The sequence below is a fragment of the Macaca fascicularis genome, chromosome 1, assembly GCF_037993035.2.
Source record: "Macaca fascicularis isolate 582-1 chromosome 1, T2T-MFA8v1.1".
NCBI lineage: Eukaryota > Metazoa > Chordata > Mammalia > Primates > Cercopithecidae > Macaca > Macaca fascicularis.
Genome location: NC_088375.1, coordinates 175237688 through 175261125, shown reverse-complemented (window position 1 = coordinate 175261125; position 23438 = coordinate 175237688). Strand labels below are relative to the sequence as shown.

Genomic DNA, 23438 nt, shown 5'->3' with positions numbered 1-23438 from the left:
TAGTGTGGGAAAATTCCTCACACATGTGGTGTACAAATTGTTCTGGGTATGCAGAAAAAAGTTCTTTCCCTTTGGTGGCAGTTTCCAGAGTTTGTAAATATCTCTGCTTCCCAGTCTTTTGTGCCTCCTGTCTGTCTGGTTCTCCACATCTGTAGTAATGGCAGCAGCAGCAGCAATTCTGGTAGTAGTCATGGTGGTGCTTCTCTCGTAGAGGCTGTAATAGTAGTAGGAAGAATAGGTGTAGGAGTAGTATCAGTATCATAATTTCCCATTCCTAGTTTCAGAAGAGATTGAAAGGCTAAGTGACATGCCTGCGGTCACATAGTTAATAAGTAAATGACAAAGCTATTGTTCTGACTGAGAGCTCTCTCACTTCAGAGCTCACCACTAGACTGTGGGTAGCTTTCAATCCAATCACACTGAATGACGATTATTTCCTTACATGATTACCTCTCTCACAAGATTCTGAACTTCTTGAGGAAAAGGACATATTCAACTGACCTTTGTATCTGTAGAGCCTAGCTCCAAGACTGGGCATATCCATCAGTTTTAGACATTGAAATCAGGGTTTCTTAACCTTGGCACCATTGACATTTTGGGCCAGATAATTCTTTGTTGTAGGGCTGTCCCATTGTGCACGACAGGATAGGTGGCACCATCCCTGACTTCTACCAGCTAGTTGCCAGTAGCACATCTCCCCACCCCCAGCCAGATAAACCAAAAATATCCTCACATTGCCAGTTATCTGCTGGGAGACAAAATGTCCCTGATTAAGAACCACTGATTTAAATTAAATGAAGGCCAAGGAGCCTCGAGTAGTGTTCATATCCCAAAAGGGTGTTTTCAGAATTGTTGAGGCTGCTGGATCTCTCAAGGATGATGATGTATTTTCCAGGCCTCATGTGTCTGGAGCACAGGTTGCCTGTGGTGGTGGCTGCAATGATCTCAGTATGCCAGGCCTTCACGGGGAATACCAGAGAGGGTCCCTCTGGAGCAGCTCTCACTGGGTCATGGAGACTGTCTGTCTGGCATTGTACCACCTGGCAAAATCTCTTTGCCTTAACCAAAAATATGTTTTTGTAAATTTCCTGGCAAAGCAGGGGTTGCATTCTGTTTCCTGATTTCTCTCTTTTATTTCCAGATGTGTCACTGGTGGCACATAGACACAATGAGAACTCCGTTGGAAACTCAAGTTTCTCATTCTTCACCAGCCCAATTGTCATGATTTTCCCACCGTCTAAGCCAGTGTAGGTTACGGTACCCACGCGCTGGTCAGTGCTTGGATGTCAGTTTTACTTTCTAAATTCTAGATCTGTAGCATGCTTTAGGGAGGAAACTTTATGGGTTATTACACAAATGGAGTTAACCCTTCCCTGCTTGCAGTGTTTTTGTTAGTGACAGAAACGTGAATTCACGATCTGCCATTTATTATTTGTTTCGTTTTGGACAACGTGCTTAGCTTCTTTGATCCTTGATTTGTTTACCTTCAAAACAGAGTAACCTACTTTTCCTGTCTACCTCCATGGGGTTATTATTAAAACACAATAAGATAATCTGTTCAAAAGGCTTAAACTCCCTATTATGATTTACTATCCATACACTTTTGTACCCAAGAAAACTCTACAGTATCATTGTTCATGGGCACCAAATTATAAGTTCAGTTAAGGCAGACTTTGTGTCTTTTTCTGCCAGTTTCTAAGACCTAGAAGGTATTCAGTAAATATATGGTGAATGACAATATGAAAAAAATTGGGAAGTCAGATTCTGTGGTTCATTGTACCGGTGAGGTCTGGAGGGAGGCGAGTGAATGGTTTGTGTGGCTTTGTGTCATTTGTATTTGTGACAGACATTCCAAGCATTAGCATTTTTAAGCGTTCACCTGATGTTTATTTGGGGTCACAAGTGAGTGCCTGCAGAGTCAGGACACACTTAACAGTCTGGCAGATATGCGACAAGACAGGGTGGGGAGGGACCCAAGGGAACTAGAGAGGGCATACCCAGCTGTCTTAATCCTTTTGAGTTGCTCTTAAAGAATGCCATAGACTGGGTGGCTTAGAAACAACGGAAATTATTTTTCACTGTTCTGGGGCTAGGAAGTCCAAGATCCAGGCACCAATTTGTTCTGTGTCTGGTGAGGGCTCACTTCCTGGTTCATAGGTGACCATCTCCTCTGTGTCCTCAAAAGGTGGGAGGAGTAAATGAGCTTTCTGGGATCCATTTTACAAGGGCCCTACTTCTTCATGACCTAATCACCTCCCAAAGGCCCCACTTCCAAATACCATCACCTTGAGGATTAGGTTTCCACATAGGAATTTTGAGGGGGGGATACACACATTGTCTATATTGCCAACGTAAAGACATTCACAGTTATACATTTTGAAGTCTTTGCATCAGCCAAACAAAATATATCTTTGGGCCAATTTAAGTCTTCAGGCAAAAATTTACAACTCCTAGACAGAGTACCTAGTATAAACACTGGGACAGATGCGGGGCAGATAAAGATGAGGTGCTCAGGATCCAGCAGCAGCAATGGACAGGAAATGAATAGTGAGTCAATGAGAATATCCAAGATACATGGAGAGCTTAGCCCAGCACTGTCTAGTATCCTTTACAAATGACGACTTGTATTTAATCCTCACAACAGCCCAATGTGAGTTAGTGGATGTTATGAGGACACTAAGGCACAAAGAGGTTGAGGTTTTGCCAGAGGCTTTGAAGCCAGTAGCTGGGGAATAATAAAATGCAACGTGTATGTCCAATGACAAAAGGAAACACTGAAGCCCCCTCTTAGATCTCACTACTTCTACTCCTGCCCCTCCAGCCCCTCCATTTGAAGATCCCTGAGGGATCTGAAAATGCAACTTTGATCGTGGCACAGACCAGTCCTGAGGTTTGTGCAGTGACATCCCTGTGCCATGGAGGCCCTGCACCTTCTGGACGTACCTCTCTTGCTAGCCTTGCCCGACCCTCATGCTCTGTGCTCAGCTTCACTTGCCCAGATGGGCAAGCGCTTTGCCTCTTTGCAGCCACTCTCCCCTTTGCCCGTGTCTCCTTGTTATGCAGGGCCTTTCCTATTCCTCAGGCCTCAGCTCAATGTCACCTCCTCAGAGTGGGCCTTTGCTGCCCACCCTGCCCAAAGGTGGCCCACTTTCTTCTTTACCACTTGCTTATTTCCTCCTTCACATGTGTGCAGGTGTGTGTGTGTGTGTATGTGTGTGTGTGTGCATATTGTCTGATGCCCCAACTTGACTGTAAGCTCCAGGAGTGCAAAGATTTTTGTCACATTCACTGCTGCATCCTATTGCCTGAGACAGTGGCCAACACGAAGGAGACACACGAGAAAGCAATGTGTGTGCACTGAGTGAGCGAGGACATGGGAGGAGCTGACTTCATGGGGAAGATGTCAGAGAGACTGTGGCTGGCCTGGTGTCACATTGGTGAGAAGTGGCACAGTTGGGATTTGAACTGATCATGACAGCATCTTGGTTGAATCCCATCATTGACTCCCTACCGCCCTCAGTTTGGACTCCTTGGTGTTTACCATGGACGATGAATCTTGATGTCTGACCCCTGTAGCACTTCTAGCCTCATCACCCACAATTGTCTGCACATCCTCCCTTGCCTCTTTCTATCTTCATTGACTTCACCGTCCCTCAGTCACCCCACATTCTGTCTGTCCCTGCTCTTCCTTATGTTCTCTTCCCACGGTGACTACCCTCTGTCTGCCCTTCTGTTTCATGGGGCTGTCTCTTCATTGTCCTTGAAATTTCAACTTCAGTCCTCCTCCCCCCGCAAACTTTTTCCAAGCCCGTGGACTAGACTAGAACCCCCTCAAGTGCCCCTCATTGTATTGATCACGGTTGTCACTCTATAGTTATTTTTGTGATTTACTGTCTAATTTCTGGCTTCTCTGCCCATGGCCCCTAGAACAGCAGCATGTTCATCTCATTCGTCTTCTGCCCTGGGCTTGTTAGGTAGGAGGTGCTACATAAACGTTTGTCAAGGAAATGAATAAATTGTTGGATGAATGAATGAGAGTAAGTGAATGAAGAGTTCCTGAATTTGCTTTTATGCCACCTCCCTTCTCTGGGAAGTTTCACACAGGATAGGATTTCCCTGGCATAGAGCAACACTTCTTTTTGTAGATCTCAGCCGGTGCCTGGAGACTGGGTAAAGTTGAATGACAGGGGTGCAGAAAGCCTTGTGTTGTCTTGTCACAACACAGGAAGGGAAAGTACTTTGGCTTTTACTGTTATAAATAGGACTAAAATTAGCTCTTTGGGGATGATCTTTGTTTACCACTGCCTAAGGCCACTGTCCTTGGACAAAGGTCAGGAGGTGGGTGTTTACAAGTTCTGTCCAAACTCTCCCATGACACTACGCCACAGGCCTTCATTTCCCTGACCCATTGTTAATTAGAGCCGAGGAGGAACTTCAGATGCTGAGTTTGTCTTTGAAGAAGGATCCAGACCCTAGGCTGCCATCCTGGAGACTTTGCTCTTCCTTATCCTTCATACGTGGTCCTCTACCTTCCTGACAGTTTCACTTCTTCCTCATGGTTATTGGGATATAGAACGGGTGGCACATTTTTATTGTTTCCTGAGGATCCCTGTGCTTTCATTTCTATTATGTGTGAAGATGCCTGCTGTGACCACCAGATTGGGTGTTCTGCTAGATTGGTGTTTGGGAGCCAGTTGTAGACAGAGTCAACCAGAATATAAAAAGTGTGGGTTCAGAGATAAACCCACTCCTGCCCTATAACGACAGTAGCAAAACTGGCCCAGTGGTAGAGCTGTCATCACAGGCCAGGCACTGCGCTAAGCACACAGTGTGCACCACTTTAGACTGGCCCATTCTCTGGAAAGTTTCAAACATACACAACAGCAAAGAGTATAATGAAATTCTGTGTACGCATTATAGGTAGGGGCTGAAAATGTATTTGCCTTGATACTGCTTTCAAAACAATGGGTCTAGTGACTGCTTTGGGGGGAAGAGTTAGGGAAATGCTTAACTCATGTTAACACATATTATAAATTATCAGAATGCATCTTGCTCTGGAGATTATATCTGGTTATATATATGCACATGTCAGTGATTGCTGTAGTCCACTGGTAAGGGGATGTATATGTAACTTAAAATGATCTGTTTGGAGTTTTTACATAAATGTCACTAAATACATGAATATTTCAGATCCCTTCTCAGTCTAGAGTAGTATTAGGCTCAAGGGAACTAACTGTTTTGAGGGAATCTGAGGCAATTTATAGGCTGGCAGGAAAATCAAGTAGTGATGTAAAATCCACCCTTCCCACATGGCCTCTGCCCAGTCCGGGAGAGATACTGGAGTTTTAGAAGAGGCCATTTAATGAGAGATTATCCATAAAATTTGATGCAAAGATTTCAGGAGAAGTCTTTTTAGTACTTGTGTGTGTGTGTGTGTGTGTGTGTGTGTGTGTGTGTGTGTGTGTTTAAATGTGGCAGGCTAAAGTGAAGAAATGTGACTGCTACTGATAGTAGCTATTGTTTATTGAGGCTGTGTGTGGGTCAGTTGCTGTGCCAGGAGGTCCTTTGACTATAGTCTATTCCTCAACAAGGCTTTTAGTTCAGTGTTATTACCCCCATTGTAGATGTGAGAAAATGGAGAGTTTCAGAGAGTTGCCCAAGACTATTCACATAACAAGTGGCAGAGCTGGAATTTCAATCCAAGTTAGCCTGTTTGCAAAGCGTTTGCCCTTTCCATCAGACCACACAACATCTTAAAACATTCTGGCTGCTTACTTGGGAGGTAAGTATCAGCTGGGAACTTACTCACTTCCTTCTTTGTTTCAATATATAACCCAGAATGCTTTACGAATTCTGCAGAATTAGCCAGTGCTCATGTTTAGGCATATCATAGATTTTTAAAAAATAGCTAATGTTGGTGTTCCTTTCCTTCTGCTTTGGAAACAATTTTCAGAGTCCAATACTTATTGTGACAACTTTCCTAAACACTCAAAGTGCCAAGTTCATCTTGTTAGCTGTTCTTCCACCAGGCAATCAAAGCTCATATTAGTTCCCTGTGGATTCATTATAGTCCCTGGGAAACCAAAAGTTTTGCCTGTGGTTGGCACATATCAGTTAATTGTCTAAATTGTAACTTCTGAGTATTAGGAATTCTCTTAAAAACTAATACCACAATTTAGTATGATGTATTTCAATTGAGGGGGAAAATATTTGAAAATGAATTTATCTTGACTCCGGGATAATATCTTTTGCCTCACATTTAGAAATTTACATACTGGGTCACTTGCATGACCCCAAACAACTTTCAAGTTTTCTTATTTCCTCAGTACACCTGGCTTTGTTCTGGACGAGGCCAGCCCCTGTTCCAACGCATGATTTAAATATCCACGGTTCTGCACCTTTGTCTATAATGTTTATAATGTTTACCATCTTATGAACTTTTTATATCTACTTCATAATCTACTCTCCCCTTCTATTTTTCCTTGCACTTGACAGACCAACTGGATGTTGTCTCTTAATTCTTTGTCACTTCATGGCAGTTTGTAATTCTTTAATGTTACTTATTATATTTCAGCTACAGTGCAGTAATGGATGGGCTCATTTACTCTCCTCCAGAGTACTGAATGGGACTGTGCCTTATCTCTGTGTGCCCGACGCCTTGCATAGAATTTGCACCTCATAGCCACTCAATAGATTTTAATTAATTGAAATTTAAAAGGGAACTTGTGTGTTTTTATTTAAACAAGACCATAAATTAGGCACAACTGTTTTCATAAATTTGAAATTCCCAGAAACATTATTCTTTAATACTGTACTTTTGTTGAGATTGAAGAGATTGGCTTTATAGTAAATGAAATGAACCACAGAATCGTTGAACCACAGTAACAGCAATACTAACAAAAACACCAGAAATCATCTGTGTAATCCATTCACCTCTCGTAAAGCCAGACAGTTCCCCAGCCACCTTAAAATGATGGAACTCTCCTTTCCTTAAAGATCCTTTTAAAGAAGACTGTCATCTTCTCCCATTCCATGTCATCATGTCTTCTAGCCCTACAAGTTAGGCAACTTTTCCTCAGATAATCGAAACCCTCCCTTACTGAAATTTATGCTCATTGCTTTCATAGAAATGAAAAGCAGCTGCTTTTAACTGAAAATATTTCTCCTCCTAAAGATGGTTATTCCGTTATTCCGTATCCTTCTCTTCCATAGGCATAATTCTCCCTTCCATCTGACATTCCTTTTTGTTCTATATTTCCAAACCATTGAATACTACTCTCTCAACTTACGGTCTTTTGCCTAAAAAAACTTGGACTGGGTATAATTAGTAAGTGATCGTTGATTTTAGATGTACTGAGAAATATGTCTCACACCATTAAAACTAGTCGATCCAGCCAGGCTGGTGGGTAACTGGAATACTGTGACCCCACGTGATATGCGGCAGTGTCCTTTAAAGCCTGCCATCAACCATTCCCATCTCAGTTTCTCCAGTTGCTTAATTTATAAGACATAATTTATTTGTTATAAACTGTTTTGCAAGGTTCAAAAAAAAAACGGAAATGATACACAAGAGAATTAGATTGAATTTAGGCCATGTTTTTTATTTTTTCCCCCTCATATCTGGTTTTTAAATAAGCCCTAAGAGTTCTCTCAATTAGAAAAACACATGGTAATTCTAAAGGAGATAAAAAAGGAGCATGTACACTCCAAGTGCACTTTTATCTTTTCATATTTGAGAAACCCCACAAAGCTCCTTCTTACAAATTAAAAAGGATAGCAGGCAGGCAGCTTCCTTTCGTCATTTAGTTTAGCAGGCGTATTGATTTACATTTGAGTAGGGGCCTCTGATCTCTTTTGTTTATGGGTGGTTTTGTTTGTTTTTAATATGAACTCATTTAAAAACTAAATTTATGGACTGAGTCACAAAGGTAGAGCTCCAGTTCAACACTCATAGTAGACTTTCTATGCAAAAATAAAATAGATATTTATGTATGTGGTAGTAGGTCAAAGAAGACATCAGTGATAACTATTGATTCAGTAAATATTAAACATCTACAATGTGTCCTTCTTACTAGGAAGACTAAAATGCAGGATGTACCATTCCTGCATCTAGTGTGCAGTGTAGCATGGGAGAGAGAAATAATTTAGCAGGTGATCATAATGTAATAAATGCTATGATAGGAAGCAATTAAGGCACAGTGGAGGGGCAAATAACACACCTTTGGATGAATTCCCAGAGGAATTGACACCAGAAGGTGATTAGGATTTACCAAGGTTAAGAAAGGTGAAGATGTTTCAGGAGTGCATGACCAAGTACAGAAGTGAATGGAAGCGTGACCCATTCCGGACACTGAGTTTGTTTCAGCCAGAGAACAGGCAAACAAGGGAAAACTTCAGTATTCTATCCTAGATTCCTAGGGATGCACACTTCAAGGACGTTTTGCGTTTTTCTCTGGTATTTGTTTATTGAAGTTCCCAGAACCTCCATAGAGCTAATTTCTGTAGCCTTTGTGCTCCCATAAAGCTTTATATATGTACCCACATTTAAAACTTTCTTACAATACTTTTTGTATTTCCTCCATATGTCTATTTTCCCATCTACCCTCCGAGCTAATGAAGGGAGAAGACTCAGTACTCACCTCTCTCTTTCTGTGGTGCCATGCTGAGTGCTGGCAGAAATCTGTTTGGGAATCAGTGAATCTCTCTGTGAATGGCTAGAGCATTCTAAGTGGTTTTGCTTCTAACTGTGCAGGAGGGCACAGTTTGGGCCCAGTATTGGTTTACAAATTCAAGATATGAACCAAGAATTTGATTCTTAACTCAATTTTATGTTGACTTGAGCAAGCTGAACTGGATTGCTTATGTCATATTTCACTTAGTTTAGTTCAGATAATGGCTATCAAATTAGCTGACAACCCATCTCAGTTCCCTGTAGTGTTCTTAGTGTCTTAAAGTGGGTTTTCATTTGAACATTTCTTTTTTAGTATTTTCTTTCTCAGAAGTAGCTAAGAGATGATGATGTTGTTGATGCTGAGGAAAACAATGGGAACAAGAACAGCTGCTTTTTACTGGGCATGTGCTATGTGAATTAACCCAGCACTTAACCTTTTAATGAATTTATGAGTTAATTACTACTATTACCCTTCTTAATAGATGAAGAAAATGAAGAGCAAGGAGGATATCTTACTCTCTAGTGAATGATGGCTTCACCATGTCTGATCCAAACTGTACTCTGTAATGCCTTCTTCATAGCAGCACTAAAATCTAAAAGTCTGGAAGAGTCTTTAGGAGATTCAGTTATTCCATTTCACATCTGGAGGCAGGATTATGCTTGAACTGAATGCCTTGGTCCACTGCCTGAAATGTATCCTCCACAACCTTTGTCCACCTGGTGAACTCCTACTCATATTTCAGTACTCACAATTCAAACTGCTACTCCTAAGTGAAGCTTCCTTAATATTCCCAGGTAGAGTTGCCCTCTTCCTCTGTTGTTTCTCTTAAATATTTTGTATTTCACTCATAAAATTCACCAATCACGCACAGGGTATGTTTCTAGAGGTAGTTTGTATAGTTGTTAAAGGCATGGACTCTGCAGCTAATTGTTTAGTTCCAACTCTAGCTCTACCCGTATTAGCTAAATAATATGGTGCTCTCTTCTGCTGACAGACTGTTAATCCCTTGAGACCAGATAATATATACAAGAATTTCTTAAATGGCTAAGTCACAAAATTGTCATGTTTTTGACCTTAATAGCAAGTCTGAATGTATTCTCCTTCTGAAGAGCTGATGTATTGTTTCTGCCAGTTTCTGGATCTGATCCCTGAAAGATGTTGAAAACCTAATTTTAAGGCCATTTTCCTGTTTGTTTTTGTTTTCCATTTCTGTTTCCTTTCCCTCTTTTCCTACCCTTCCTTTCTTAGAGACAGGACGTCTTGAAAGCTACGAAATCTTCAGGTATATACTTCTACTTCACCAACTTCCTTTTAGTGTTTTTACCTCTTTGTCTTGTGTGGAAAATCTTAATCTGACTCTTTCTGCTTTGTGTCAAAGGGATACTGTTCATGTTAAAATTCTCTGCTCTGAAAGGTATGTGAGTAGGCCGTTCCTTGGGTGATGGTACAGTTGACATCATATCTGAGAAGAGCATCACCTTCACTTATGTGAAGTGGTGCCCTTCACTTATGGCCGTTGTCATGATGACAGTCATAGCCACCTGGAGCACAGTGGGCCTGACAAGGACAGGAATAGGAAGAGGGAAAGAATTCTTCTCATGCTTTTATATTTTGTACTATGGGAAAAGACTGGCATCATTTCTAGACCCTAAACCAAAATTGATAGAAACAGAAGATAGAACCCTAAGATCTGCTAAATATTCTCAGGGGGTTGAGGTATCAAATATCTGCAGATGCTGTCACTGAGCAAAATCAAGGAGAGCAGTTTAGGATCTTTAGTATGAGGGAAATGATAATGCTTTTCAGTATCTCTTAGAGTTGTCAGTGTCTCATAAAAGATAAAGAATATTTGTTGAGTGACCACAGCTTGCTAGGTACTGTGCTACACTATGGCATAGTATAGTTATTACTGAGAATTTGTGGAGATAATCCTAGCTTATCAAGGAAATATTTGTTTTACAATTTGTTCATATGCTTATTTACATTGAAGAATATTCTCAAGTTAAGATGATTTTTTTAGATGCTCCAGAGGACAGCAATTCATCATAAAGGGCCCTAATAGCCAAAAAGAATTGAAATGCACTAGGCCAATTGGTAGACACTATTTCAGTCTCTCTTTTATCCTTTGCCAGGAGTCATACATTATCTCTTTAAGGCAGAGCAGCCTTGGATGACCATGTATTAATATGATAACTTGCTTTTCCTTGCTCCCCACATCTCAACTAGTGGCTTTAGAATAGCTTTGCTGTTTTTCACTTATTTCTTGTCTGTAGCACTAGATCCCAGGCTTACCGATTATGCACATTCTAGATAACTTTGTGTCAGCTCAGTACTGAACTTAACAAATGGCAAGTCAGGAATGCCATCAAGACTGAAGAATGTTGGAAGATAAGGATTATATAGACACCACTGTCCTTATTGATACACAATGTGTTGTCCCATAATTGGGTAGGCCAAAATGAGTTGACACTGGAAGAGGTATTTTAATATTGGAGCTTATAAAATGTTTAGAAATGTTTTCCTATCTGAGTCAGACTGAGATAGGTACGTATGTTTTCTTTCTCTTCTGAGTGACACTGGGAAATAGTTATGATTGGGAATAGGTCTTGGTACCAGTAACCTCAAATATACACTAAGGTAGACCTTGCAGAGGAAGCCAGCACCAGGGCATGGGACCATGAAGCAAAGGGGTTCAGAAGAACTAGTGAGTCTTCAGATGGCCAGAGGCAAAGGCTGAGATCAAGCCTCAGGTCCAAGAAGCCAGAATAAGCCTGAAATAATTGAGTGAGAAATGCAACATTACTAGAATGGAGAAGAGGCTAGGGGAAAGGCAGGAGTAAACCCCAAGGGCTGGGGGTCTGAAGATGTTGCCATCACAAGGCAGCCCCATTTTAATGGCCTCTAGCCACAGGGTCTGCCATTGAAAACTGTAGGAGTAGACAGATGCTTGATGGAAACCATTGACCCCAGGTCTTTGCTACCTTAATGAAGGAATCTAAAGCAAAGTAGAGATTTTTCTTTAAATTTAAACTTTATTTTTAATTGTCAAATAATAATTGTACATATTCATGGGGTACATAGCGATGTTTCCATACATATAATGCATAGTGATCAGATTAATTAGCTTATCCATCTGAAGCCTTTTTCATTTCTTTGTGTTGGGAATGTTTAATATCCTCTTTCTAGTGAATAGAAACTGTATAATACATTATTGTTAACTGTAGTCGTCTTACAGTGGTATAGAACAGGGTTCCCCAACCCCATGGGGTTCTATACCACTGTAGGATGACTAGGGTTAATGATAATGTATTATACAGGTATTGGTCTGTAGCCTCTTAGGAGTCTGGCTGCACAGCAGGAGGTGGGTGGTGGGCTAGTGAGCATTACCACCTGAGCATCACCTGTCAGATCAGCAGTGGCATTAGCTCCTCAAAGGAACAGGAACCCTGTTGTGAACTGTGCATGTGAGGGATCTTAAGTTGCACACTCCTTATGAAAATCTAATGCTTGATAATCTGAGATGGCACAGTTTCATCCTGAAACCATCCTCCTGACCCCCTACCCATGGAAAAATTGTCATCCACACAACTGTCTCCTGGTGCCCAAAAGGCTGGGGACTGCTGGTATAGAACAGAATTTATTTCTCCTGCCTAGCTGTAATTGTGTATCCTTTAACAGATCTCTCCCTATCTTTTTACATGTCCTTTGATACCATAAGCTCTATGGACGCCCTATAACATTTCTTCATTATACTTATCCTTCATAGTGATTATTAGAGTGAGCTCTTCATGGATTTTTCTCTCTTACCAGACTCTAAGTTCCATGAGGGAAGAGATAATATCTATGCTTGGTACATAGTAGGAGCTTAATAAATATTTTTGGAAGGAGAGAGATAAAGAGGGAGGAGGGAAATAAATGGCTCTTTTGCTTTTTTCCTTCATGCCAGAGCAACACTCAGCTTCTGAGGTGTGCACAGCAAGGCTCTTGCTGAGATGGGTGTGGCCCCTTGCTGCCTCACTTCCAGCCCTGGGCACATGCAGTTCTTTCCACCTGGCCCAGTCCTCCTCCTCCCTGCTCTGCACTTGCCTCTGCTTCTAATTCTGCTTCTTCCTCTTTTTCTGGTCTCCTGCAGCCTAATCATCCTCCTGACACATTCTTTCTTTAACCATCTGAATGCTTTCAGTATGGTTCCTGTGAGCTCTGAATGTTCTGGAAGCCATTGGTTTTTTTGTTTGTTTGTTTGCTTTGATAATTTTGGATATTTTACTATTGCTCATTATGGAATGACTTTACAGCTGAACTCTCAAAACCGGACCTCATTTTCCCAACTTGAGAGAACATCTCATTGCTGTCCCTGTGTCCTTGCCTATGGCACGCATCTCCCGAACACCCTTTTTTACCAAAACATCTTCACAGCAAACCTAAGGCACTAACTCTTTGCTTCCTACAGCTCTGTGTTTCTTGAGCTCTTCCATCTGTTTTATTTTCATATTTTTCCTTTATTAAGAAAAGGAGATAACAGACAAGATAAACACGAGAAATTAAATACCTCAAAATTACTGTACTTTTTCACTTGGAGTAACTGGCCTTTGCAATGTTTTGTAAATATCTTTCCCTGAGCGGGCCTGAATAAGTATGTAGTTAACAAGCATGGATTTTTAATTGATCAGGGCAGGTTTTGAACTTCTGTCCTCCTCTTTCCTAATGATATAACCTCCAATGACTTAACCTTCTGAGCCTCAGTATTCTCTTCTGTGAAATGGAAATACTAATAATAGTATCCTCACAAGTTTGTTGTGATATTCGGTAACTCACATAAAATTCCTTTACATAATGCCTGGCATATAATAGGGACTAAATAAGCTGTCACTTGTTTTCTCTCCTTCCCTCCTTTTTCTCATATTGCCTGTAATTATTAGCGTCCTTATTTTTTAGGGGACAGATTCAAATCTGTGAATCCAGAGGCTTCATTGCAATCTTGGAATATTTTGGTGGCAACTTTAAGATCTTTTGTTTTCTGACTCTTAGATCTCTTTCTTTTGGTGGCATGGGAAAATTCCCTCAACTCGATTATTTATTCAGTTCTTTCATGCTCCCCATATTGTCATGGCCACGTTTGAATCATGTTATCGGCAAGTCTGACCGAAAAGGCAATTTAATATTGCCCTGTGTTGCATCATTGTATATATTATTTCGGCCTGTCACAGGCCTGTCAGCAAGTCTTGATGAAGTACAGAGCCAATAGTAACAGGTCTGAAATCTGACAGCTCTTTAACAGAAGCTGCTCCGATTGGTGCAATGGTATTTCTTCAGAAATTAAGGCCTTCTTGGTCTCTTTGTTGATACAATTAGCAATCCAATCCAAGTCATTTTATCTCCCCACAAGCTGTATCTTCAGGGCTGGTAATTCAGTCTGTTGCATGGCTTGGAAAAACAGAGCCATCAGAGGCCTGTGATGTACCAAAGGCTGCAGCTAGGAATATCTTGGTAATTTATCCTCACTCTCAGCTCTAATTATTCTGTTCTTCACTAGCTGGTTCGATTGAGACTCTCCAGGTTCAGCCTTCCCTAAGCAGAGAACAAAAGGTTTCCCTTGAAAGTGGGGGCCTGGCAATGTCAGTACATGAGCCGTGTATAAATAATGCAGCAGCGCTGGCTTCATTTTTATAAAATCTTGGTGGAGAAATGCATGAGAATGATCAGGCCCCTGGAACTCAGCAGGCATGTGCTTTTGATGTGCGCCTTGCTCTGAGTAAAAGCAGGAGAGTAAAAAGTTCTTCTTGTTTGTGCTGAGGCTACTTCGTGGTCTCTGGCTGGGATTTTGGTGACCCTTTTGCTTTGTTTCTGATAGAGTCTGGAGGCTCCTACCTGCCTAGGAAAACTCTGATATGTATATAGAGGGAAATATCTTCAGTAACTATTTTCTGATTGAAAATAAAGATGATGAAAATACAGATGCTGATTATAGTAGCTTTACTTATATTAGCTTCACTTATATTCCCTCATTTTAATCCTCCTAAGGTTAGAGTGATCTGGCTGGGCTATTTTCGCTATACCCTCTGCTCTCCCAATTAGCCTTGTATCTTTTCTTTTTTCTGGTCAGATTCCCCAAAAATAAATATTCAGGGTGTGAACCTAGCAGCCAAAGCTCTGGGAACTGAGTCGGGGAAAGGAGCTTGAGGGCTGGCCTGCAAAAAAGCAGATACTGAATCAGTTTGTTTTTGTCAAGATACTCTACCCTTACCTGGGCCTTTTACCGCACCTCTCTGAGGGTGGATGATATGGTTTGGCTGTGTCCCTACCCAAATCTCATCTTGATTTGTAGCTCCGGTAGTTCCCTTGTGTTATGGGAGGGACCCAGTGGGAAATAATTGAATCATGGGGGCAGTTTCTCCTTCTACTGTTCTTGTGGTAGCGAATAAGTCTCACGAGATTGGATGGTTTTATAACGGGGAAACCCTTTTCACTTGGTTCTCCTTCTCTCTTGTCTGCTGCCATATAAGACGTGCCTTTTACCTTCTACCATGATTGTGAGGCCTCCCCAGCCATATGGAACTATGAGTTTATTAAACCTCTTTTTCTTTATAAATTACCCAGTCTCAGGTATGTCTTTATCAGCAGTGTGAAAATGGACTAATACATTGGACCTTAGTACTCTTCTTCCATAGCGTGGGAGAAGTAGTACCCTGGTTGCTCATAGTGAGGTCACTTGGGATCTAATTACTTCCTAAACATACTTTTTGTACCATCTTGCTGTTTTTAGCCTCACTTTTATCCTCACTTTCAGGGGTGGTGAGCGCCACCACCTCCTGAACTTTTTGGGTCTCTGGAGAGTAATCATTTTGCTCGTGGGTTTTTCCTGCTGCTATTTAGGTTTTACCTTTCTCAAGTCTACCAAGAGAGTTACTACTACCATGATTTTTGGCTTTTAGATTTTTTATGCTGTCATCTTCTATCCTGTTCTCATTGTGGGTTTTTGCCTCTTTGAAACATTCTTGTACAGCCATTTTGTTGGAATTTTTTAAAGGGTGCAGAGGTTAACATGTGTAGTCAAGCTGGCATCTTTAATCAGAAGCCTGTTTTTGTTTTTATACTTTTTGAAATAGGAAAGAAGGTCTGCTAGAGATCTGGCATGCATTTGTGTCTTGGGCAGTAGGTGATGGGAGGAATGTGAGGTAGGCACAGCCAGGAGAGCATTGTCCAAAGGCTGTCCTGGTTCCATTGAGATGAATGGTCTATGCAAGGAATCCAGTGTTTTGCTTGCTACTGCCTCTGGGCACTCCAGGAGTCTAACTTTTGTCTCTTCTCCAACCTGCATACATAGCAGTATCTAAAGATCTAGGCTTTATAATAGAAGCAATTAAAAAGTGATTAGGAACCTGAAAGCTTCCTTCTATAACTGCGATCTGAAGGTTTTTATTCATTCACTTAATTAACATGCATTGAGCTCTCAAAATTTGCCGGAGTAGCATTGTGCTTACTCATCCACATAACTGGATGAAAAAGGCAGATATGGACCCTGCTTTGGGAGGTTGTGACCTGACCTTATATACTGAAATTTCCAGAAGGCCAGATAGAGCATCAAGAAATGAAACAAATAAAATAAAATAAAATAGTAACATTATTTTGTGATAATGAGATAGATCCTTCAGTGCCTCCTGGTCTTCCCCACTCATACACACTCATGCCTAAAATAGTCCACAGTTCTGTACTCCTTTAGTGGGCCAGATCCTTTCATCACCATGGGCTGCTGAGACCACTGGAATTTCAGGCAAACCTATAAAGCAAGGGCAGTTTTAGGTGACCACATTCTGTCATGAATCCTTGATTTCATATACAGTTCTTGCATTACATGTTTGCTAGTGGTAGGCCAAAACAAAAGAAGAAAAGTTCTAATTTTAGCTGAGTTCAAGTTACCTTTCTAAAAATTATGATTTCTTCTTTATGAGTCTTTTTGGTGAATTGACCCTTTTCTCAGTATGTGATATACTTGTTTATTCCTGGTAACATTTCTTGTTCTGAAGTCTACTTTGATATTAATATAGCCACCTCAGCTTATTAATTATTAGTATCTGCATGCCTTATTTATTTATTTATTTATTTATTTATTGAGACTGAGTCTTGCTCTGTCATCCAGGCTGGAGTGCAATGGCACAATCTCGGCTCACTGCAACCTCCGCCTCCCGGGTTCAAGCAATTCTCCTGCCTCAGCCTCCTGACTAGCTGGAATTACAAGCACACACCACCACGCCTGACTAATTTTTTTTTGTATTTTTAGTAGGGACGGGTTTTCACCCTGTTGGTCAGGCTGGTCTCGAACCTCTGACCTTATGATCCACCCACCTCAGCCTCCCAAAGTGCTGGGATTACAGGCGTGAGCCACCGCGCCCAGCCTGCATGCCATATTTTTGCATCTTTTTACTCTTTATCTTGCATTTTTATGTTGAAAATGAGTGTTTTTTGTTTGTTTGTTTTGTTTTGTTTTGTTTTTATCCAGGCACTGTGACTCACCTCACACCTGTAATCCCAGCTATTCACAAAACTGAGGCAGGATGATTGCTTGAGTCCAGTAGAGACCAACCTCAGCAACATAGCAAAACCCCCATCTCTAAAAAATAAAAAAAGAAAAAGTAATCTGGGAATGGTGGTGTGTGCTTATAGTCTCAGCTACTCAGGAGGCTGAGGTGGGGGGATTCCTTAAGCTCCAGAGTTAAAGGCTACAGTGAGCTCTGATCATGCTGCTGCACTCTAGCCTGTGCAACAGAGTGCTCTTCTCTAAAAAATAAAATAAGTTTCTTTTAAACTCCATATAGTTGGGTTTTATTGTATTCAGCTTTATGATCTTTGCCTTCGCATTGGAGATTTTAGGTCATTTACATTTATTGGTTGGGTTTTAATCTATTTTCTTTTTCTGTGTTCCATATATTCTATATAATTATTCCCTTTTCCTGTCTTCTCCAGGTTACTTAAATATTTTTTACTATTCCATTTTATCTCCAAAGAGTTTTACGTCTTTTTTGCCAGTTTGTAATATGCATCTTTCACTTATCACAGTTGATCTTAAAATAATTTTAATGCCTCATTATATATAATACACTTTCATATCTTCCTGTGATTTGTGCTATTATTTTCATATGATTTGTTCATGCATTGGATTGTATAAAGATTTAAAGTCAATTATTTTTTAAAGAAATTTAAAATGGAAAATTTATGTCACTTATATTTACTCACATTTTAGCAGTTCTGATACTCTTCATTCCTTTGTATGGGTTCACATTTCCATTTGGTATCTTTAACCCATGTAGTTTCGCTTGAATTATAAAATATTCTCCTTCTCCATCCTCCTATGTGAATATACAGAATTGAGTTTGTTGATTGCATTGATGCCCTTTAATTTCCCAGTAGTAATAATAATAGCTATTATTACTCTTATAGTTTACATGTCTCTTCACATTCTGAAAGTACAGTAACATCTTTAAATAGAATTGTCTTTTTTCAAATGCTTTTTAAATTTTAGAAGCTCTTGTTTCATATATTTCATACTACATTGTTTGGTTCATAAAATATTATGAATGGTAGTTTTCTTGGACTGAGCATTTTGTCATTATGAAATATTCTTCTTTTCCTTGTTTAATATTTTTAATCTTGATTCTATTTTGATACTTATATTGTCGTTTAATTTTTTTTGTTTTTATGTTATGTTTTTGTAGAACATTTTTGAAAGAAAACTGTATCACATTTTTAAAAATCTGAATTATAAACAAGGTATAGCTTAATTTTAACGACAGTATGATTAATCTTATCTTTTAACTGGTTGTGCAATTCAGCCCATTCACATTTGATGAAATACTGAGATAATTGACCTTATTTCTTCCATCTTATTTTGTTTTCTATTTATATTACATCACTCCTCATTCCCTTTCCTTTTTGTTTTGTGTGGTTTATTGGTTTCACTGGCTTGATAATTTTTTTTCTTTATTCCTTTTTATTCCTTGTTACTTTGACAGTTCTACTAAGTTTTTTGTTTCTACTAGTGGTTACATTCTCATTCCTTACAACCAACAATAAACTTATGTTCTGCCTAAACATGTATATGCATTTCAAGGAACGTTTTCTGTGTACCCCTTCTCTAGACTCTTGCTTAATATTTGCTTACTTAATGTTTATTTTCAGTTCCAGACTGTTACTAAGTTTTTTCGTTTTTTTTTTTGTTTCTTTTTTTGTAGAATAACAGGCCTATTGTGTTTTAAGAAAACTCAATATTACAGATTCCTGCTTACATTATTATTATCCACTTAGATTTAAATATGTATATGCCTATATTTTTATGCATATATGTATATGTTTAAGCATATTATGCACACACATGCATATATATACATACATGCATGAAAGTGACACATACAGAGAGTGAGAGAGGATCTCAGTGTCTGCTGGTTCTTCTAGTCTTTGATTTCCACCATATTGAGAAAGGTGCTCCAAATCAATTGTTATTTGGTTATACTCTTTCTCAAGTATTATCCTCAGAGAGTGCTTATAGGAAGTTTACTTTTTGAATCCTTGTGTGTTGAAAATGTTTTTTTTTTTTTTTTTCCCCCTGACAGCTGAACAATATTTTGTCTGGGTATAGGATTCTTTAATCAGTTTCTCTTAGTAGTTTATACATTATTCCAGTGTCCACATTCCAGAGTTGTAGATGAGAATTCCCTTAGCTAGGATGAATCCTTTGTAAGAAACCTATTCTTTCTGTCTGGAAGCTTGTATAATTTTCTGTTTACTCAAGTGTTTCCTGGATTTACTTCCTAGACTTAATGAGACTTTTAATCTGTGGGCTTGAATCTTACTTCAGTTCAGTATAATAAAATACCTAGCACTGTATTCATTTAATTATAATATCTCCCTCATCTGTTCTTTTCTTTTTTTTCATTCCTTTTCTCTCTCTTTTTTTAAAAAAAATATGTACTGGAATCTCATGTTAGGCTTCTGAAATCTGTCCTCCAAGCCTCTTATCTCTTCCATCATTATGTCAATCTCTTTGTATCTTTGCTACTTGTAGTAAGATATTTCATTTACTTGGTCTTCCAGAGCATTAATTTGATTTTCGTTAGTGTCAGTGATTAAATTTTAAACTTAAAATCAGTGCTTATGCTTCCAGAAAATGTTTTTTGCATTCTTCTGATTCCTCATTGTTTTCATCATTGAAATATTCTACCATATTTTTCATCATTTCTACTTCCGTGGGACTTGCCTCTTATGGATGCTTTGTGGGATCTCTCAGGTGAACTAGTCCCATTAAGTTAGTTACTGTTTTTGTTTGGCCTACTCATTGATAAATGCTATTTTGCCTTTCATATAGGTTTTTAGAATTCATTCTGCATTAACAAATCTGAAAGCAGTGAAAGGTACAGCAGTTCCTGCCCTGTCACTTGGGCTGGCAGTCACCCAATCGGCCAACAGCAAGTGGCCCCTTCTTTCCTCCTAGAGCACCCTTGGTGGAAGCAGCACTTCTCTCTGGCTCAATCTTAGAAGCAACCCAGACTGCCAGTGTAGCCCTGACTGTGTAAGGCCCCTATGTCTAATTCCAAGTTTACAAACCTTTGGGTAGGGGTGACTAGTAGGTACAGCTTGCCTAAAGGTGAATAGTTATCCAAAGAGGGCAAGTTGCTAAAACACTTCAGGAAATGTCAAAACTGGTCTTAATAGAAGACTCAGGGAGGGGTAAGCCCTTTGTTCTGCTACTAGTACCTTGCCTTTACCCACTACCAGTATAAACAAAGTCCTGTATTTTCTCTCTCTCCTGGGGAGTTTTGGAGTACCTGTGGCTTCGGTTGTACTCACTAAACTTGACCGGTTCTGCTGCTTAATAGCACATCCATGTTACCCATCAGTTTGATTTAAAGAGACTCAATGAATTGGACCCTAATGTTGTTTGAATAATCCTGATGAAGGAGAGAGTTGCCAGAGGCATCTGTAGCCATAAAACTTCTGCAGTCATCTTCACTCCAGGCATACTGCCTTATTTTAACTTCTTGTAAAGACCAAGACATCCCTAACTTTCCCTTTATTGGGGAAAAAATCTGCTTGGAAAAACAGTTATGCTGTGAAGTGTTGAGTTTTTTAACTCTTGCTGTATTATGAACCACAACCAATGCTTGTTAGTTTAATACAGTAATCATTTATTTGATTCATAGACAGCTCATTTAGGCTGTGCTATGCTAGGCAGTCCTTCTGGTCTCAGTTGGACTCACTCACTGGGGTCTTGGCTGACTGATCCACGTTGATCCAAGACAGTCTGGAGGTATCTGATCCAGATTGAGCTCAACTGGCTATTGCCCTGCTCCATGTTTCTCTTATCCTCCTCATGGGACCAGTGGACTAGCCTAGAATGATCTCATGGCAGTGCCAGAGGTGCAAGAGAACAAGCAGAAACACATAGAATCTCTTGAGGCTTAGACTCACAACTGGCATGCAGTTACTTCTGCTTCCTTATTTTGGCTAAATTCAGTCATGTGACAGAATCAGAAGTCAGAGGTAAGGAATCAGAATCAGAGGTAGGAAAGGAAGCCCTGCCTACAGTGTGGGGGACAGGGGGAGGAGGGTGCAGTACTACAAAGTTGCATGGCAAAGAGCGTGGGTATGTGGAGAGATGAAGACTTGGGGCCACGAACTCAGCCTTTATCAGCTGTTGAGAAATATAGTGCAATATTTTAAGCTTACAATGGTACCTCAAGAGAGAGAGCCATGAGTTTATCTTGGAAGTAGCAGAGAAATTTCACAGAGGAGCTGACACTGGAACTGGACCATAAGGACGACTTGGAGTTTACCAAGCAGACAAGGATAGGTGAAAGGAGTAATAATCCATTAAGATGGAAGGAAAAGTCAAAGTAGAGTCACAGTGCTCTACAGATAAGAATGGGGACATCTGGGGATTGAGGAGTTACCCTATGTGATTGGATCATTGGAAACAATCCTTCTATACTGCCTTTTGCTCCCTAATATTACTCTTGCCAGGGAGCTATCATACCTCCCCAAAAGTTGGAATTTCAGATGTCATGCCAGGAGGAGTTAGCGTATCGTATACTCTTCAGAACGTGTTACATAGGTGGGCTGCCTTCTCTACTTATTAACAGTGTACGTTGCTTTAAAAGGGTGAATAATTTAGCATGTTTCTACAAGTGTTAGCATTTCTTCAGTATATTTATGCCACTTAGCATAGCTCAATGTGTTCTGCGATCTGTACCACATCTAAAAAATCATTAATGATAAGGGACATTTGTTGGCTTTCAAAAGACATTTAAGCCTCACTCAGTGTTACCACCTCCATGAACCCCTCCTTGATATTTCCTCCCCCTGTCCACCACCAGATTATGTCAGGTTCTTCCGCTAAAGGCTTTCATTTCTCCCTCTACTTCCTTCAGAGTATTTATGGCTATTTGTTAGTATATAATTTTAATTGTGATTATTTGATCAATTTCTGTCTCTCCAATTAAACTTTCAGCTTCTATGACAGCAAAGGACTAGATATTTTGCATACCACTGGTTTCCTGAATCCTAGCATAGTACCAGAATCATAGTAACTGAATACTAAACATTTGTTCAGTGAGTGAGTGAACGCATGAGTCTATGTGAATGACTGAGTGAGATACATCTAGACTATTGTCCTTATGAGATAGGTTTTGGGTTATCTTTAAAATTGCATGAACTCTCAGGTTTACCATTTACCTACCATGTAATGGACAACCCATTCATTCTTTAATGTTTCCATTCAGTCAGTATTCATTGTGGCTTGTCATAATCCTGAATGTGAATGAGGTATTTGTGATACAGAGAAGAGTAAGGCCGATTCTGTGCTGATGGAGTTGCTTGTTTAGTGGGAGAGACGGTGAAATGAATGGGCGAAGACAGTTACTATGGTAAATTAAGATAAGGATATGTCTGAATTAGAACTTAGAGAAGAAGCATTTCACTCAGTCTGCCCTTCATTGGGTCTTCCTGAGAAAAGACCATCTGAGCTGAGTCATGAAGGCTAACTAAGAGTTAGATGCATAATGGGCATGACTGTTCCAGGAAGAATGAAGCAAAAGAGTTCATTACACAGGGAAATGGGAAATGAAGGCTCACTATAGCAAACTCCAAATAATTCAGTATTGCAGTATGAGAAGGCAAGGGTGGGGATGGCCAGAACAGAGTGACTGTGGATATGGGCACAGTCGTATCACAAAGGGTTCTTTAAGCCCTGCTATGCATTGGACTTTGTCCTGAAGTTAGTGAGTAGCAATTGAAGGATCTTAATCAGAGATTGATATAAAATATTTTATTATATAAAGTTTGCCCTGGGCACAATATGGAGAACAGATTACAAGGCTCTAGGGGAGCAACATAAAGAAGCAGTTACTTACCCAGCATGATAAGGGCTGTAGTAGAAGACATAATCCATGCTCTGGGAAATCAGAAGAGGAGTACCTAACCCAGAACGGGAATCTCAGCCTAGGTTTAAGTAAAAGTTTGAATTATCACAGTGAAGAAGCTGGGATGAGTTTTCCCAACAGATGGGGTTAGGGCAAAGACACTTAAGTGCATGAGAACATGACTTTCTTCAGAGAACTGCAAGTGACCTTTTATTGTTAGACTATAGAATATTAAGGGTGAATTAATGAGAAATGAAGCTGGAAAAGAAAGCATCCAGCATTCAAGTCTTCCTCCTACTAAATATTGCTTTAGACTGGAATGATCGTATCATTTATTATCTCCACCAGACACGTCAAA

The 23438-nt window shown here is 40.0% G+C and overlaps 1 protein-coding gene across 26 annotated transcripts in view; it reads left to right on the top strand.

The window, feature by feature from the left end:
- FGGY (FGGY carbohydrate kinase domain containing) overlaps positions 1–23438 on the top strand; it is a 452310-nt gene that overhangs the window by 134503 nt on the left and 294369 nt on the right. The gene's annotated exons all lie outside the window — the stretch shown is intronic.